At 40.2% G+C, this 17500-nt stretch overlaps 1 protein-coding gene across 2 annotated transcripts in view; it reads right to left on the bottom strand.

The window, feature by feature from the left end:
* LOC135100572 (uncharacterized) overlaps positions 1–9790 on the bottom strand; it is a 51595-nt gene extending 41805 nt beyond the window's left edge. Inside the window, exon 1 of one of the 2 annotated variants that reach the window (XM_064003588.1) lies at positions 9618–9790. The gene's annotated coding sequence lies outside the window, so the exon portion shown is untranslated. Of the gene's footprint in view, positions 1–6826; positions 7169–9617 lie in introns of those variants that run through there. The other variant, XM_064003585.1, reaches the window with a different exon arrangement.
* Between the last annotated feature and the right edge of the window lie 7710 nt (positions 9791–17500).

The following is a 17500-nucleotide window of genomic DNA, read 5'->3' as shown; positions in this document are numbered from 1 at the left end:
CGTCATTCACCTCTTGCTTCTTTGCTAGCTTCCTCTCTATCACGGATCACTGGGGAGTCTTACAAATCAACCTCCCTCGCACAGTCTATCCTCTATTTCCCGTTCACTCACCTCCCAAACCTCCGTAATCTAAATCCACTATCATTCATCCTCCACATTAGTTTCTCCTTTGACTGACTGACTGTTCACTCCTCCCCCAATTGCTCTCGCTCCTTCAAAGGTTACTGCTCCCTATTAATACACCTTTCTAATCTTTAATTTTCACCACCCTCCCATCTCCTCACCTTATGAAAGCGCATCCTAAACAGTGATTCTTGGTGGCTGTTTAATCTCTGCGCTCACCTGCAATATTTGGTAGGTTTTCTGCAGCCCTCGTCTCCATCTTTCTCCCTCAATTCACGGTCAGTAACAGGACATGATTAAATTCTCTGTCCGGCGCCGTATAGCTCCAATGAACTTTTACGGACGAAGGAACGTGTGGAAGGAAAGGAAGGGAAGGATTTAGGAAGGAAAGGAGGGTAAGAGAAGAGATGGTGGGAGAGAACGAAGTAGGAAGGAAGGGGAGAGGAGAGGGTGTGCGGAAGGAAGAAAGGAAGGGAGGGAAGAAGGAAGAAAAGGAGTGAATGAAGGAGGGAAGGGAGGAAGGAAGGAAGGAAGGAAGAGAGAGACAGAAGAAAAGAGGGAAAGATGGAGGAAAGGAAGAAAATACGATGTAAAATAAAGTAAGGAATGAAGAAAAGAAGAGAAAGACGGACATGAGAGGCAGGGAGAAAGCGAAGGAAACAAGTGACGGTGGGAGAGAACGAGGAGATGAAAATAATGAGACAGAGTGGAACAGGAAAGACAAAGAGAAAGGAAAGGCTGAAAGAATGAATTTTGTGTGACAGAAAATAAATGAGATAAAAGAAAACCAAGTAGAGAGGATCAGGCAACGTGTGTGTGTGTGTGTGTGTGTGTGTGTGTGTGTGTGTGTGTGTGTGTGTGTGTGTGTGTGTGTGTGTGTGTGTGTGTGTGTGTGTGTGTGTGTGTGTATACCAAGCAAGTCAGTCCACTGCAGCAGTCCACACCACCTCACCTTACCTAATTTTCTTCCAGGCCCCTCCCCCCTCCCCGCCTCTCTCTCTCTCTCTCTCTCTCTCTCTCTCTCTCTCTCTCTCTCTCTCTCTCTCTAAGGCCTTGACCGTCACCTGCCCCGCCTGAATGATGAACGAGGCACTGATGGTATCGTTTACTGCCTCAATTAACCACTAAACCCTTTCATTCACTGCTGCGGCCTTCTGTTGGACGAATACTTGAGACTTGTGTCGATAACGAAGGAAAACAATCTTTTACCTTCCTTCTTTTACGTATAGAGTTATGTGCAGAGACTCCGGGAAAGCTCATGACACTGTATGTGGGATGAGCCTCCCTCTTAATGCCATCTAGTTTGTCATTTTTATTCTTTCTGTTGTTGATAATGAGAGAAGTGTGAAAGAGAAATGTTAGCGTGGATAAAGAAAGGAAAATGACAGGGTAGAGGGATTGTTTTGTCTTTTCTACTCTACGGAACAAATGAAACGAGTGTAGCACGTAGATAAGTGTCCAGAAAGTTGTAGATGGATGTAGGAAAATAACTGTCCAGCAGGGAAAGGATTAACCGGACTTATTACTCGTCTGTGTGCCTTCTAATCTTGGGTAATTCTCTCTCTCTGTCTCTCTCTCTCTCTCTCTCTCTCTCTCTCTCTCTCTCTCTCTCTCTCTCTCTCTCTCTCTCTCTCTCTCTCTCTCGCGTGACAGAATGGTAATAAAATGTCAAATAATGTACTGCTTTGTGTTTGAAAGAGAGAGAGAGAGAGAGAGAGAGAGAGAGAGAGAGAGAGAGAGAGAGAGAGAGAGAGAGAGAGAGAGAGAGAGAGAGAGAGAGAGAGAGAGAGAGAGACCAAACCAAATAATGAATCATCTTGTTTAAATTAAATATATAAATAAGTAAATAAATAAATACACAAATGAATAAGAGATAGATAAGAAGTAGATGATGATGATGATGATGATGATGATGATGATGATGATGATGATGACGATGATGATGATGATAATAATAACAATAATAATAATAATAATAATAATAATAATAATAATAATAATAATAATAATAATAATAACAACAACAACAACAACAACAACAACAACAACAACAACAACAACAACAACAACAACAACAACAACAACAACAAACAAACAAATATAAAGCAAGTAACGCTAATAAGAAAAAAATAAATTAAAAAAATCAACTTTACACTGGGAAAAGGTAAAAAAAAAAATCACTTCGGCCCATACAGTGAAAAAAAAAATAAAAAATAATAATAATAATAAAGAAAAAAACAGTTACATAAGGATCAAGTCTGGCCAGGTCTGAGTGACGCGGTTCACGGTAGATCAGCGCCGTGTTATTTTACCTTACGTAATTAACTCACAGGTGAGGGGAGAGAGAGAGAGAGAGAGAGAGAGAGAGAGAGAGAGAGAGAGAGAGAGAGAGAGAGAGAGAGAGAGAGAGAGAGAGAGAGAGAGAGAGAGCAATATTTGATTTTTTATTTCTTGGTGTGAATAAATTGATGGAAAAGTTCAGAGAGAGAGAGAGAGAGAGAGAGAGAGAGAGAGAGAGAGAGAGAGAGAGAGAGAGAGAGAGAGAGAGAGAGAGAGAGAAGGCACCAAACACCTCCTTTCTCCCCCTCCAACAAAGGACCCTGAGCTCTTAGGAAAGCGAGTCAAGAAGTGAAGAATGTTTTGAAGGATTCATTGAGGGATTCCGTGATTCCGTTCCGACTTGACTATCTTTGAACGTGACATAAGTGAAATATCATAATGGACGTCGAAAATACCACTACGAGCGAGAAAACTGCGTAGTACTGTGAACGAAGATGAAATGCTGTATGGCAACGTGAAACATCCAGTGAAATACGAAAAACGAGAACGCACGAATAGCCAGTGAAATACAGTGAAAAAAACGTGATATTCTTTATGGGGAATGTGAAATACCCAGTGAAATACCATGCAGAAAAGTTAAATCGTATATGTAGACGAGAAAACATTGTAATACTGTGAATGGACGTGAAATACTGTATGGAAACGTGAAATATCCAGCGAAATATGATGTGGAAAAGTAAAATGCTACATGGGAACGTTAAATATTTAATGAAATACTAAAAAAAAAATTTAAAAAAACGTGATATACTCGTGAAACCCCAAAGTTATCGTTTAATTCGCTTGTAACACCGCAAATTAACTTTATGCCGCCAAACTATATGCCATATCATCAGTGACGTGAAATACCATTGTAAGGAAACGCGTGTCACTGCAAACAATCATCCACAGCACTTTGAATGCTAACAAATGACCACATCCTGAAACATTTCCGCTCGGCACCTCCATTTAAAACTACATTCAAAAGGCTGTAGATGAAGTGGGAAGGGTTTTTAAGTTTTTTTTTTTTTTGTATTTCTAGTTACGGAATAACAAAATTTTTATATCATTAAGAGGAAAAACACTCTTGAGATCCAGACTAATTATCTCTGAGGTTTTTGAAAACAGTCGTGGTGAAAGAGGAAAGCGTTTCAGCCCTACAATATTTTGAAACACTTCTGCACCACATCTTCACTACATTGAAAACACACTAGTTGAAGTTGCGCAAGTTTTCAAGGGTAATTTTTTTTTTAACAACATTTCTACATTATTAACAGGAGAAACATTATTAATAAAACCCGGGTAATCATTTCTTTGTCCTTTGAAAATAGAGGTCGTGGTGGGAGAGCAAAGCGTTTCAGAATGTGGGGTCTATAAGGGTTAATGCCAGGGGAACAAAACTCTCTCAGCAAACAATGGTATCGATGGTGGGAAGGGAAGGGAAGGAAAGGGTGTAGCGCAGCGGGAAAACCTGTCCTCTGTGTGTTGTGCTTTTGTGATTATCGTCTCATTATTGTCAGCTCTTCCTATGTCAGATGATTTTTGGGATGTTATTTTCGTTTATTATTGTTTTTCTTTGTTTTCTACTTTTTTTTTATTGATTTGATTCACTTATTTATTTGTTTGGCTGTGTAATTATTCATGGTTATCTCTTTATATAATTTTATTATTTTATTTTTTACACACCTGTATATCTTGTTATTTATTATCTTTTGTCATATCTTTCATAACTTTTTTTATTCATTTTCTATTCATTATCATCTCATTCATCGCTTTTTTGCGTCGACATCATTCATTATTATCTTACCCATCACTTTTTATCATCTCTTCTTTTTTTCTTTCTTCACTTCATCATTCATCACCATCTCACCTTTTACACTCATTTATTTCTTATTATCATTCATTACCAACCATAATCATTCTTCATCACTTCATTTTCATTCAAACATCATATCTCATCACCATCTCCTCCTCTATCACGCATCTTTCACACAATGGCCCGTATTCTGAAAACTGTCAGCACCTCCACTGTCAAAAGGCTCTAGTTGAAGTGAAACGGGTTTTTAAAGGCTTTTTTTTATAGTTCTAGTGACAGATTAACAAGATTTCTACATTATTAACATGGGAAACACTCTTGAGAACCCAGCTAATCATTTCTGTGGCCTGTGAGAATAGTCGTGATGAGAGAGCGAAGTGTTTCTAAATACTGTCAATAACTCTATCTTATTCATTACCACCATCACAACTATCACATTTACTCACTCGTCACCCCCACCACCACCACCACCACCATCACTATAATCAGAGATGCCTTGGCTAGTTTCCAAATCGAGCAAACAATAAGTCACCAGTCTATTATAAAGTAACACAAGCAGGAACACAAAAAAAGCGGGAAGGTCAACTAGATCTGGAAGTGAGTGAAGGCAGCGTCCTCTCTGAACCTCATGATGGACTGACTGAAGGCAAATCAAGGCAGGTATAAATTGCGCAGATACTTTCTCTCTCTCTCTCTCTCTCTCTCTCTCTCTCTCTCTCTCTCTCTCTCTCTCTCTCTCTTGTCTTACACTGATCGCACCCCACACTTGAAATGTATTAAGTAGCGTTCATGTTTGGATAAAGGATTTTGAGAAGAGGATACAGACACACAAGACAGGTATTCTCTCTCTCTCTCTCTCTCTCTCTCTCTCTCTCTCTCTCTCTCTCTCTCTCTCTCTCTCTCTCTCTCTCTCTCTCAATATACATTGATCGCATCCCAATTGGATAAAGAATATAGAGAACAGGACACAGACAAACTGATAGCATCTCACTTGAAATGTATAACTGGAGCTCATACTTGGATTACGGATTTAGAGAACACGACACAAACAACAAGCTGAACAGATACAGTCGTAATTCTCTCTCACACTTGCCTTACACTGATCGTACCCACAGTCCATATTAGCATAATGGACTGTGATCGTACCCCACTTGAAATGTATAACTAGTGTTCATGCTTAGATAAAAGATTTTTAAAACAATACGGGGACAAACTAACAAACAGGATAGAATTAGCAAAACGGTACGCCTTAGATAATGCCTGCACGTAAATCAATCATCATTCATTACTTGTGCCTCGAAATATCAGAAGGAATGGGTTAAGTAAAAAGGCGTTTTCTAGACATCTATCCCAAAAAGAGATCATTCCTAAGTCTTCATATTATATTGACGTGTGTGCCTTTCAGCATCGCGTGTTAAGTATTTCTGGGTTTTCACGAGAAGGGATCACTTAGCTAAATGGTCACGAATGTTATTTATTTTTTTTTTTTACTGGAGAATATCTAAAAAATATACATCACCACAAAAAAAAAATCATTGACTACTACTACAACCACCACCACTTCCATAATCACCACAACCACCACCACTACTACTAATGATTAGACACTATTTGCACCACCCAGCCAGTGCCACCAGCCTTCCGTGAACCGTGTACCACCACCACCACTATTACCATCACGGAAAAAAACCTTGGACGCTCACTGTCGCCTAGCAATATCTGACTGGCTGGGAGTGGTCAGAGGAGGAGGGAGAGGAAAAAAAAAATAAGATTTGTGAATGGAGGGGAAGTTTCAAGTATGGTGCAGGAGGAGGAGGAGGAGGGGGGACAAGATTTGTAAATGGAGGATGAAGAGAGGAGAGGGAAAAAAAAGTAAGGGTTTGTGAATGGAGTGAAAGAGTTAAGTGGCGAAGAAAGGAGGGGAAAAAGTGAATGGAGGGAAAGTGTCAAGGGGTTAGGGAGAGGGGGAGGTTCAAGGAAGTGTAGGTGATTGAGGGGAAGAAGCGAAGCCAAGAGGTGAGGGACGGGGGTGAGGGGTTGCGGTATGGAGAAGGGGGTGATAGGAAGGGATGAGAGGGGGAAGAGATGAGGGGGTGGGGACGAGGGGAAGGCACGAGGAGAACGGGTGAGGGGTGAGGGTTAATGGACTGCGGATCTGGGCCTGCCCGCGTCACACACCACACAGGAACAACCACCAACACAAGACTGATAACGATCGTGCCCAGGGATTGTGTCTTGCAGCCCAGAATACAGTAGGGATGTAATAATTCTGAAGTTTCTCTCTCTCTCTCTCTCTCTCTCTCTCTCTCTCTCTCTCTCTCTCTCTCTCTCTCTACGTGTATAAACAAAACAACCAAACCTTATTTACATCCGAGTACGCTGTATCCACGTACCCTAGTAACTATTAAAAACAAACTGCTCATGCTACAAACACGAACGGCTACAAAAATCACAAAGCAATAAATAAAGCAGAGTGACATTACGTAGTTTCTTTGTTTACAAGCTGCACCTGCAACGGCGACGCAGATCAGTGAATTAGTCTGCGTGTGAAAACTGGCTGACGTCACTCACCAGCAGAAGGAAAGGGAGGGGAGGACGAGGCGGCGCGGACAGTCAAGTAATCACACCTGAAAGGCTCGGCCCGCACCACGCATCACGCTCACGGAACCGCTGCTACCTAAACTTTCTCACGTGAGAGATAGGCTCGGTGTTGCGACGCGCGGGTGTCGTGGGTGTGTGCGGTGCGGCTCTGCTCTTCGTGCTGCCCTAGGACATGCCAGGCAGGGAACACATCATGCGGAACACAGAATCGCTCCTGAGGTCAAGGGCAGCAGCAGGATACAGCGCACAGTGGTGGATGCACGGAGCACCATCACGCGAACACCCTCTCGCCAGCAACACCTACTTGGCACTAGTGAAGCGACGGCTCAGGGCTCACGGCCTCACGGCTGCAGTTACTTCCACCACCACCACCACCACCGCTCTCGATTCCAAATACCACCAGATGATTGACTTTATTTCCGCCTATCTCTCCTTCATCTCCACTCAGTAAAGATGCATACAGTCGTCAGGTAAAGTAGAGGAGGCGCTGAACGAGAGAAATGGTTCCGCGATGGGTGTGCGTGGAATTTAGGGGATTGATGGGCCGCCTGAGCTTTGTTTATCAGAGCAGTATTGTTTTCCTTGCTTCGCGCTGGCATGTAGATCAGTGCCGCGTCCCTCATTACCTTAGCAAAGGCCACCCGTGAAACAATAGAGCGTATACCGTGCTTTACGATCGCCTTTCTCCTCCGTTTATTGGTGCTAGAGGAAATACGTAAACAACATACCGTGTCACGGAGAGAGAGAGAGAGAGAGAGAGAGAGAGAGAGAGAGAGAGAGAGAGAGAGAGAGAGAGAGAGAGAAACATCAGTGCCTTGTAAATAAATTAGTCTTGTTGGTAATATTTTTTTTGTTACCATTAATAGAGAGTGAATGTGTTCCTCCTCATTACTTGCTCCCGTCCTCTTTAGGTCAGGTGAGGTGTGCCCAAGACTAGCCAGCCACTGGGACTCGTATTTTGAGACGCTTTGGGATCTCATAAGGACTACGCATCTTCAAAGGCCACAGAGATGATAAATGCGATTCTTAGGGCTGTATTTTTCTCATCAATAAATTAGAATATTTGTTAAACTGTCACTAGAAGCATGAAACAATGAAAATGTTAATAACTTCAACAGATTGTAAAAAAAAAAAAAAAAAGTTAAGACGTCAAAATTTTAACCCACCAACCAAAGAACGTATTTCTCTTACTAATAATTCAGAACTTTTCTTAAACTATCACTAGAAGCATAAAACTCTGAAAAAAAAAAAAAAAAAAAAAAATATATATATATATATATATATATATATATATATATATATATATATATATATATATATATATATATATATATATATATATATATATATATATAATACCTTCAAGACTTAAAAAGTTCGAAAGTTTCAGAATATGGTTCCCTGAATGTAGCGAGGTGTGATCAATCTCCCAACCAAGGTAACGTATTTCATAAAGAGGCATATAACTCTGAGTAACCTTAATAACTTCCACCGGAGCTTGTTAAAAAAGAAAAAAAGTTTCAGAATATAGTTTCCTGAATGTAGTGAGGCATTGTCTGATACCCAACCAAGGAAAGTAGTGAATCTATATCATCATTGCCCTCAGCCTCGATCCATCACGTCCCTGCACTGACGCTCGTAGCTAACAGAGGTGGGCGGGGAAGGCTGCGGGAGATGTCTGAGGTATTTGTCTTACAGTGCCTTACATTGATGCTGACGATGATGATTGACTATGAGTATAACACGTCTTTGTCTTTTCTTGTAATTGAAACGTGCTCCTAACAGCCACATGAGACTGAGGGCCAGGATCGCATTCTCAGTGGTCTCAGGTTCCTATCTCCACTACTTTTAACAGGCTGTAGTGGAAGTTATTATTCGAGAGTGCTTTCATGATGCGAGTGATAGTGCAACGAGGATTCGACACCTTCAATGGACAGAAAAATCATGAGAACTAGACTAATGATCTCTGGCCTTTGGAAATAGTCAGAATGGTAGCCTAAAGTGCTTGAAAATAAGATCAATAAAACTCTTCGTGTTTTCGGTATCTAGGATCAAATGTAACTTACGGTGCCATCCTTCCTCAGAGTCAGCATGAGAACCAACATTGCCACCCTATACGCGACACACACACACACACACACACACACACACACACACACACATACACACACACACCAAAGCACAATCACACTACAACACACACTTCACTAACACACACACACACACACAGAGCTACTGTCGCACTATACGTTGCAATGACCACTTCCCTATCATACATCACAGGCACACACACATGCACACACCACACGCCACGCAATCATACATGAAAAACACGCACCCATCGCGGCAGCCGTTACTGAGAGCGCCAATCACACACGTGGCCACGCATCCAGTCACGCGCCCCACACACACACACACACACACACACACACAACGACAAAGCGCAGGCAAACTAAACATCTCAGTTACATGTCAACACCGCCAAATCACCGCAGCACAGTTTTGCACCTAGCTACAGGATCACTGAATTAGGAATCACAACTTTTCCCCAAAAGCCGCGATTGGTCAGGTATAACACGCCAAACCTGTAAGAGAGAATGAAACTAGGTACTATTACGAGAGAGAGAGAGAGAGAGGAGAGAGAGAGAGAGAGAGAGAGAGAGAGAGAGAGAGAGAGAGAGAGGAGAGAGAGAGAGAGAGAGAATATAGCAAGGAGAAAGAAAACGGAACATTGTGAAGGAGACTAAAGTAGAAGACTTACTGTAGTAGTAGCAGTAGCAGTAGTAGGTAGTAGAAGTAGTAGTAGTAGATGTAGCGGTAGCAGCAGTAGTAGTAGCACGACCCTCCATTACATCTATACTGCACGCACTCCAAGTAACCGTAATATCTGAGGAAAACGAACCTAACTGCAGCTGGTTGATACTCACTATGGTAACATTGAGTGTTCTAATGCGTCCTTCTCTCTAAGCCACGCCTTCGAGATCGCCCTTAGAATTCTAATAAGAGGAATTAATGAAGGACTAGGATGCACAGAAGCCGCGCAGTTTGTAAGGTTGAGAGTTCAGCGAGGCAGGAGAAGGAATTGAGCCCTTACAGGAGGTGTAAAGGCGGGAATGCTTGTGTTTGTGTGGTCGCCTCAAGGGATAAAGGCGGAGGATGGAAATGTTGTTGTTTTTATTTATTTTAGTCACGTGTTTGTTGAGTTTTAATCGGTTGATGGTTATCTATCTATCTATCTATCTATCTATCTATCTATCTATCTATCAATCAGTGGGGTAGTGATATATTTTTTTCTGCGTGCTAGAGTTCAGCCAAAAGTACAAAAATCAATGAAATTATGAGTAAATTAAAGAAACAAAAGAAAGAAAGAAAAAAAAGAAGAAAAGCCCTCTCAGTATGCCATTCCCAAAAAAAATGCTAAAAAAAAAAACATGGCCAACTTAATTGCAGGGGAGTGTTAATATTGTGCGTGTGTGTGTGTGTGTGTGTGTGTGTGTGTGTGTGTGTGTGTGTGTGTGTGTGTGTTGCTGTACTCTCAATGTTAATACAAAAGATATGTAGTAAAATAATTCATTGTGACAATCGCGTATAATTTTTTTTCTCTCTCCCTCTCTCATAATATAATTTGTATACGTAATTCCTTGTAATTTCCGTAATCTTAACAAACTATATGCTACATCCACCCATACAAGAATGAATAAACAAGCAAGCAGACAAATACGTAGAAAATAAAATGGTAACACAAAACCTCTGGAACCATCAAATATTCCGATAAAAATTCTTCACAACCTTTCTTACAATTCTTTTTTTTTTTTTTAGATTTACAATTAAAAAAAAAAAAAAAGAGAAAAAACTAAAATCGTCCAAACTAAATTTTTCACTCCACCACGACCACGAACACCACCACCACCACCACCAACACCACCACGACCACCACCACCCAATCATCATTATAATCGCCCTTCCCATTTCCCTCCACCAACAGACTTGAATGAAGGACAGAGACGGGGGAGAGGCGGACACTCATGGGACGCCCTATCATCACCATTAGAGAGAGAGAGAGAGAGAGAGTGTGAGTGTGTGTGTGTGTGTGTGTGTGTGTGTGTGTGTGTGTGTGTGTGTGCAGGGAGATTGGCAGGCTTAATTTGAAAGAGAGAGAGAGAGAAAAAAAAAAGGGAGAAAAAAAAGAGAAAAAAAACTTTGGTATTAATGAAGTGATGCGGGGTGATGCACGTAATCATCCTTCATTCACTTCACTCACTCGCTAGAAACGAGGTGTAATTTCCTGCTGCCTTCATGAGCGATCTTCCAAAGCATACAGTACATTGCACAGATACACGATGCACCGACTCTCTCTCTCTCTCTCTCTCTCTCTCTCTCTCTCTCTCTCTCTCTCTCTCTCTCTCTCTCTCTCCGCCGTGGTCTGGCCGTCATTGAGGAGCGTCAGACTGAAAGGAAGCACAGCATATATGTAAAGTCGACCCAAGAAGGTCAACAGATCCAGTTAATTTGATCTTTGTACTCGTAAGTCGAATAGGATGAGATGTATTGACTCATCGCCGTCTCTCTTTGCCTGTCACTATTTACTATGGCCGTCACTATCTTGCAAACACGTACTACAGTCGCCCCAATAAGGATGTCACCAGGTGCAGTTAATTTCATGCTTGTAAGTTGACCAGAAATTTATGTATTGACTCATGAAACTGCTCCATAAAATTTCCCCTGCTATTTAGCGCAGCCTTCCTTGACGAGAACCCACTCTGAGGTAGTTATTTTTCGTTCTACATTCATCTCTAAACATTATGCCATCTGGTCCAGCTGATTTCATACCTATAAGTCTAACAGAATCTCGTGTATAGATACATGAACTGATTCGCATAATTTCCCTGCTATTTACCCCATCCTTCCTTGACTGGAACTCACTCTGAGATATCTATTTTCGTTTTTCAGCCATCCCTAAACGTTATACTGAATGGAAACTGGAAAATCTATTCTTTTCATTTTCTTTCCTTTCTTACACGTGCCTCTAAAGATTTCGTCCAGTGCTGTCATTGATGTGAATTGTTACATATCTCATTGAAAGAGTTTGAGAGTTCCACAAAGACCAGGAATAACTAGGTATGGAATAAGTGAAGGTAATTATTGTCTGATAATGAATTATTGATATCCGAAACATTTTGTACGATATGACATCGCTTCCCAAGACAACTGTGTGCACGTACTACATCGGCAGGACATTTCACGAGAGGAACAGATTATAGATAGACAGTTACAGTATAGAATCCAGAAAAAGTAACAGGAGGTGGAGCAGGCAGAGAATGAGATGGAAGGTAAGGAGTTTTATTAGGTTGGGCATTGAATGGATGAACAACCAAGAGAAAAGAGGTGTACGTCACATAAGGATATAAGAACATAAATGAAGACACAAGAAGCCATCAGGCCTACGCGTGGCTCCCCCTGTATAACGTATTCCCACCTATATACGTATATTCACTTATCATCCTATACATGAATTTATCGAATCTATTTTTAAAGCTTCATATTGACTCGGCACGAACAACCTGATTACTTAGTATATTTAATTTATCTGCTAGGTACCTTATTTATCAAGCAATTTGTTCTCATCTCCTCTCCTTTTCTTTTTTTTTTTTTTTTTATCAAGCTTGAACTCATTCCTTCTTGTTCTTTTCTGATTATCAGCTCTTGTGTATGTGTGTGTGTGTGTGTGTGTGTGTGTGTGTGTGTGTGTGTGTGTGTGTGTGTAGGAGATATGCTAAAGTCATTAAAAAAGGAGAAAAAAGCTCGCCAATTTACTGCTAACCCCCTCCCACCTTCCGCACAAAAAAAAAAAAAAAAAATAATAACAATAATGACAATAATAATATAAATAAACAAACAAAATGAGTAAACAAACATAAAAAATAAAACGGTAATACAGAATGAACTCCACACCATTCTTGTTTTTATCCCTGATGTTACTTTTACAAAACTTTCCATCAGATGCCCTCGTCTTTCATGCCCGTATTCTTAACCCTTAGAGTCCTTGGTGACGTCTTGGAACTTATTAAAACGGTCCACTGCATATCAGAATTCCATGAAGCTAGGTACTTTTAAGGCGAGTATTTTAATAGACTCAATACGCAACTGGGATTTCAGGAGAGCAGCCATGAAACTGAATGAATACAAATCAATATAGCAGAAAGATTACAAAAAGGCTATCGGATTCAGAAAGTTAAAATAAACGCTCTCTTCCCTCATGATAATTATTTTCAAAGGCCACAGAGGTGATTACCCAGATTCTCATGGGTGTTTTTTCCCACTGGCAGTGTAGAATGCTTGTTAAACTATCAATGAAATCATGAAAACACCTTTGAAAGCCTTAGTAACTTCCACCGCATCGTGTTGAAAGTTGCAGCAGAGATGGGATGCCAAAAAGTTAAAGAATACGAGCCTTATTCTGCGTCCTCTCCATCAATCAAGGGCGATGGAGTGACTCACGGACCTTGCTGCCAATCACTCCACCCATACACGGAATTGGACAAGGACTGTACTAAAGAACACAAAGGAACAACATAGGACCTGCTGCCCATTACTGACGAGGGTATTTTGTGCTCAGCTACGTGGTACTGTTTTCTAATGTAGTGGAGTAAAGTAAGCGGTGAAGGATGGTAAAGACGAAAGCTTTCTGCAGTGTACAAAATAAGACTTTGGAAACAGAAATGTAGACAACTGAAAAATTAAAAGCCGTTTCGATGTTCCTGTTAAAATAGTGATAAAGAAAAAAAAGAAGAGAAAGAAAGAAAGAAGAAGAAGAAGAAGAAGAAGAAGAAGAAGAAGAAGAAGAAGAAGAAGAAGAAGAAAAGAAGAAGAAGAAGAAGAAGAAGAAAGAAAGAAAAGAAAGAAGAAAGAAAGAAAGAAAGAAAGAAAGAAAGAAAAAGACGGTTATTAAAGAAAAAAACGAAAAAGTAAAATAAATACAATTAATTAGTTAATGCTTACACATCAAACATTGGAAAAAATAAACCTAACCACCATTTCAACAACAACAACACAAAAGGCAGACAGAAGCAAAAAAAAAAAGAGGAAAAGAGAATGGCTAGAAAATTAATATACATGACTGACTGACTGACGGACAAACTGACTGACCAAGGGCTGCGCAACAACACTTGAAAACAAAAATATCGACGGATATGGAAGCGTTCAATGTCACTCCGTTAAGAAGAAGAAGAAGAAGAAGAAGAAGAAGAAGAAGAAGAAGAAAGAAAAAGAAAAAGAAAAAGAAAAAGAAGAAAAAGAAAAAGAAAAAGAAGAAGAAGAAGAAGAAGAAGGAGAAGAAAGAAGAAGAAGAAGATGAAGAAGAAGAAGAATAAGAAAGAAGAAGAAGAAGGTGAGGAGGAGGAGAAAAGGAAAACAATTAAAGAAACATGAATAAGAAAGAAAATGTTTAATAAAAAAAAGTTTACGTGGCTAGTGTAGTTTCCAAGGTCATCACTTGTTCCAGTCCCGAGAGATTCAAAGCTGTTGAAATGCGGAAAAAAAAAAAAAAAAGAGCAAAGCAGAATGTTTCGTAGCTTCTTCCAGTGTCGTGTGTCAGTAACGTGTCTTGCATCATGTGGTTCCAAGTTCTTGTTTTTCCTACAATGACAAAAAATGTGCCGTAGTTTTTTGCATTTTTTTTCCGTTTTTCTTTCTCTGCTGCTTTTTTCTTCTTTTTTTCATATTTTCTACTGCTACTTCTTTTCTCCCTCTGTCAATGCTACTCATCCTTGTCATCATTTAAGCGGCGTTTCTCCACATGTGAGTTCATAATCCCCTGATCAGTCCAAACCCATCTTTTGTTGCTACTGTCACTGTTTACAATTTCAGCTACACTATTTATCTATCTATCCATTCACTCCTCAGTCCTCAGTCCTCAGTCACTCACGTCCCTGAAGAGCAATGCCTCGCAGCCACGCCTTTCCTTTGGTTGAGGAAGCAACGGAAGCTAGACTGCGTGTGAGACATGCAGAGTAGTTAATGTAAACAATTATATAGTTTCTTTTACTGCGTTTCTCTCTCTCTCTCTCTCTCTCTCTCTCTCTCTCTCTCTCTCTCTCTCTCTCTCTCTCTCTCTCTCTCTCTCTCTATCTCTCTCTCTCTCTCTCTCTCTCTCTCTCTCTCTCTCTCTCTAGCTGTGGCCTGTGGTGTACCTGCAAGATCATTCCTTCATGTCTCTTGCTTCTCAGAATCGCGGCTTAGAAGCAAGACGCACTAAACACCTCTTATTATTACACTAGTGTTTGGTGACTGCACTGCGATACGTGTTAGTATTTTCAAATGTTCCTGCGTCTTATCTTAGTTCTAGTTATTTAGTATAAATTATTAGGGATTTTTAAAGGTGTTCATGATTATTGTGTTGGCTTAACTACAATTCTACCTTTTTGGTGAGGAAAAAAAACACCCATAAGAACCAGACTGTTCATCGCTATTGCCTTTAAAAATAGTCATGATGGAAGACTAGTTTAAGAATACGAGCTGCAGACACTGACATTGCTTTGTGGTCATATTTGTTGTAACTGTATCTGTGCCTTGTTATTAAATGTCACTAGTACGATCTTAAGTAATGACATGATAGCAAGAGACAACTGTTAAAGCAAAGGCAAAAGAAGTAACTGTTGTAATATGAAGCTTTATAAATACGTATGTAGCCTAACTTATTTTCTTTCCCAGTCAGTTGCAGGATCACAGGCGCCTAAGATCAAGGATGAGAAACAGCCTCTTATCCTTACCAAAGATCATGTTACATCAAATGGCGAAACTTTATTTTTTCTTGTTTTATTGTTATTATTCCTATTTATTTATTTCATTTCATTTCTAGTTATTCACTTACTTATCACGTTACTTGAAAAGACGAAACTTATTATTTTTTCTTTAATTGCTATTATTTCTAATTATTTATTTGGTTTCATTTCTATTCATTTATTTTTTTTTTCCGGGTGGGTTGTGCTGCCCAAAGTTTAAATAATTGAGAAGGTAGCCTACAATTTAACACTTCTTAATGATAGAGCCGACCTTTGTTAACATTCCAGGCATCGTAAAACTAATATTGTATGCATGTACAGTTGCAAACACACGAAGAGAGAGAGAGAGAGAGAGAGAGAGAGAGAGAGAGAGAGAGAGAGAGAGAGAGAGAGAGAGAGAGAGAGAGAGAGAGAATGGGTTATTTTTTTCTAGGTTATACCCTTCAAGAGACAAAAGTACAAAATATGTCTAAGACGTTATAGTGATTTAAAGAAAAGATGCTTCACAGTAAATGGATCAAACACATGAAGAATGTAAACCAAAGTGGGTGGCGTAACAACAGGAAAAAAAGAAAAAAAAAATCCAGCCTTTATGAATGGGAGGCAAGCACGCAATCACAATTCTGGAGGTATACCAGCCAGTGTTCGTTAGGCAAGTCTTCCTGGTATATTCACTTTGCATACAACACCCTTCGTCTGACAGCTGAACCCTTTTCTCACTACTAAGTCAATGAAAAATGTTAAATACTCACTGTCTAACCATTCTTGCCAGCCACCCGTGTAACAAAAAATCATAATGGATTCTCCTCATCTGCATATTAATAAGCTTGCTTTTTTTTTTTTTTTTTTTGAGTCAATGAAAATGTTAGTGCTCACTGTCTAGCCTAGCCGTTCTTGCCACCCTTACCTGCAACAAAAAATATTAATAGATTCTCTTCACCTGCGTATTAGTAAGTGTGCGTTGCTCTTTTTTTTTTTTTTCTCTCTCTCTCTCTCACTGTTACGTCAAGGTCCTCTCAGCCTCGCTTCCTCCTTTCCAGGTAGTGTGGTCTCGCTTCTTGAAACTTTTTTTTTTTTTTTCCCCTCACTGCCGCCCACTCATACGTATACCCGCGTCTCCTTTGACCTTCGCTATTTGTTATGAGCATCTCGATTTGGCGCTGACACTACTAATGAGTCTTACGAACGGACATCGGTTTATCTAACGATTTATTTATTCATTTTTTTGTTTTTTTTTTGTTTACAGTTTACACGTTTGATAAAGGGGAATCTCCATAAGGGTTGACAAATCATTACTAAGATTCTCTCTCTCTCTCTCTCTCTCTCTCTCTCTCTCTCTCTCTCTCCTCTCTCTCTCTCTCTCTCTCTCTCTCTCTCTCTCTCATTAAACTCCTTAAAAACACTGTCCCCTCAAACAGCTTGCATGACCTGCCACACAACGCTGCGTCAGAGAGGGATGCCTTGGTTTTGTCGAGGTGCAAAATGATCTTCCTCACGTCAGCACGTCTCTTTAATTATCAGGGTCGTAAACACTACTAGCAGTGTGGTATTTGCGATAAAAGAAAAAAAAATAAATATATAGCATCGTTATACGTACAATTACGACGGAAATTTTCATTGAGATCTTTCTTTCAACTGGAAATACCTCATGCAGTGCGTCTTGCGGTGAGGAGCGAGTGACAACACTTCATGAAACCGGTTTTTTGTAAGGCAGTCCAAAGGCAGCGCCCAGGCCCAGGCCCAGGCACACCAACTGGCCTTCCCGCTCCCAAGGCTGACCCAGAGAGACTGCGGTAGCAAAAAAGTGAGAGTATGCGTGGGAGGTTTACTGGTAATTACAAGAACCAGACGTTATAGGACAAAC

The sequence above is a fragment of the Scylla paramamosain genome, chromosome 5 (assembly GCF_035594125.1).
Source record: "Scylla paramamosain isolate STU-SP2022 chromosome 5, ASM3559412v1, whole genome shotgun sequence".
Lineage (NCBI taxonomy): Eukaryota > Metazoa > Arthropoda > Malacostraca > Decapoda > Portunidae > Scylla > Scylla paramamosain.
This window is presented reverse-complemented; position numbering and strand designations above follow the sequence as displayed.